Here is a 2,785-nt window from a genome sequence, read left to right as displayed (position 1 = left end):
GTGAATAATGTACAGAGCCAGTCAAATTTACAAATTGTGTGACTTCATTAGTATATATGTGCTTGATGGGGTGATGATAGAATAAATATTATATGGTTTTGATAAGAATTTATCAACAGGTAATAGGACAAGAGAGTCCCTAAATGCAAGGATGCTCTGTGTGTGTGTGTGTGCACTGCACATGTGCGTGTTTGTATGTGCGCTTGTGTGTGTGTGTGTGTGTGCGCGCGCACATGTGTGTGTGTATGAGAGAGAGAGGGAGAGAGAGAGAGAGAGAAAACAAGAAAGGGAGAATATATGGTCAGCGATGTGCTACTGTGGCAGAATTAAGTTTTTTATTTTATCTGCCTGTTTTTGGACAGAGAAGCCTTTCACATGGAAACATTAAAACTTAAAGAAAAAAACACCCAAATATGAAATCTGAGATTGAAAAAATGAATCTTAATAGCTACAGTTGAATCTAATTACTTCTGGATATTTTCCCTAAATTTTCGGTAGCTAATTAAAAGAACTAAAATTTTATCTTAAGTGCCTGTCATAGCTGATTGTATGTATCTACTTGGAATGTTGTGGTGTGTTGGATGTTTAAGGCTAAACCATTTTAATGGCTGAAATGGGCACAAGAGGGACCCCATAACTTGGTAAAACTGTCAGCAATAAAGTGGAGTAGGCACGTCTGTCAATGCAATCCAGCTCCACTTGTGCATTACCACATGAGGGCGCTCTTTTCATCAGCTATACATAGATTGCTTTTTTTTTTCAGTGTTATTTTTCCTAAAAAAAAAAAAAAAAAAGGCCCGTATTTTTCATGCAGCATCCTAAATTTTACAGAAATCGTAGATTCATGCCACAGAAAATACATCTCCAAATACTGTAGATAACACAGACTTAACTTACTAGATTTGTTGAAGAAATCTGAAAGGCTTCAGATCCTAGGGCTAAGGGGCAAATTATGCTGTATAGATTTGTACTTATGATGCTTATTGAAATTCACAAATATGTGTGTATTTCAAACAATTTCTCTGTAAGTAAAGTTCGAAAGTGTAAAAACAAGAGAATATTCAAAGTACTTCTTCCAGAAGAGCTCTGTATCTATTGAAATGTATTCAATCTAATATGTGATAGATGGGTGCTATTTGTTTGATTTTTATTGTTTATTAAGTAATGCCAATGCATTATGAAATACAGGTTGAATCCATAGCGGGAATCTATTAAAATCTAGGCCTTTAAAAATGTACAAGTTTTTTAATGTTAAATACTAACAAATTTAGTGCCAACTCTGAAGCTTACAAAATGATTCCTCAAGCCTCATGGCAACATTAGGAGGTGTATCCAGCTTCCGTAGGAATTCTGCTAAGAAGGGCATAGACTAACAGGTCATTTATAACCACAAAGGATAAATTTGCCCAAGGCATGTCCCAGGGATTAAGGTTTAGTACAAGGAAGATAAGTATGATGACAAAAATCAATACAGACATTCACAAACAAGAACAGAGACACTTTGTTTGCCAATCAGAGAAAAGCCACAGGAAACAAAGGCAGGAGGAAAAGTCAGGAGAATTAAATTCACCTCAAAGTGTCTCACAGACAATGCTTTACTGGTACATTAGAGCTTAAAAGGACAGACCACAGGCCAGCCAAATGTGTACATATCCAAAGGCATGATTTAATTGTATTTTTGTCAATTGTTTATGTAGCTTGGTAATTTCAAAGGCCAGATTTTTTTTTATCCATGTGTTCTGCTTATCACTTGCTTAGTGATGCCAAGATTTTCCCCAGAAAAGAGTGATGTCATTTTCATGAGAGCTTTTGATCTCTGTTCAAACACAGCCGTTCTATATTAGAGCTTTGAACTCTGATAACGTGCTTCCTTTTCTTGAAAAGAGATCCTTAAACATTTACTTACATGAATAAGTGCTAAGGACTTAGAATTTCCAAAGGTTGAAGATGAAAATGCAGGCTGCCCCTAGAAAGAAGTGCTTTGTGAAAGGTTATTCATATTGTTAAGGTGCCTTTGAGGGGCTAGATATAAATAGGAATAGAATAGAAAGACAGAAGATTGTGGTGGATGGGAAAAGGTATATTTCTGCTTAGAAAACCATCACCAAACTTCTAAATAAAGACCAAAACACTTCTAGTATTAAACACTGAAATCAATGTGAGTCATACAGACATTTAAGAAGATTAATAAAAACAAGTAAGATATTTATTTACCCAATGATTCTAGGTCAGGGCTGCAGGTGGCCAGAAAGTGCCCATCTCTGGGATGTGAGAGGAAATTGGAGTACCTGGAGAAACACATGTAGACAAGGGGGAGAATGTGCAAATTCAAATTCCATAGACAGTGGCTCCAACTGAGATTCTACATACATTTTTTCTCATCAACATTGTAACAAAATGATGTTCAACTAAATGATGTTATGTGAGGACCTGCTGTACTAGCCTTTTCCCCAACAGCACTTTACTAGTGCTATTTGAGAAAACATCAGAGAAACAATTTGTGTTGAGCTACATTCTTTTTAGTTACTGAACCTGAAATTTTAACCTATTTTATCTTATTCTAGCTTTAATTCTACTTTGTCTGATTCCAGCATCCATTTTATTCAACTACTAAACCAATGTACTCTACTACCTATTATGCATATTTTTGTCTCAGCTTATGAAATATTTTATAACAAAACAATTTAGAGCTCATTTGTTACATTTAGGGTAAATCATAAGTTACCTGTATCCATAATGATGTACACAAAACAGAGGTATATTGATCACCAGAAAACTAGGAAGT

This window comes from Sapajus apella, unplaced genomic scaffold, assembly GCF_009761245.1.
Source record: "Sapajus apella isolate SASKATOON/1434 unplaced genomic scaffold, GSC_monkey_1.0 scaffold108, whole genome shotgun sequence".
In the NCBI taxonomy this organism is placed as follows: Eukaryota; Metazoa; Chordata; class Mammalia; order Primates; family Cebidae; genus Sapajus; species Sapajus apella.
Note: the sequence above shows the minus strand (reverse complement) of the source record.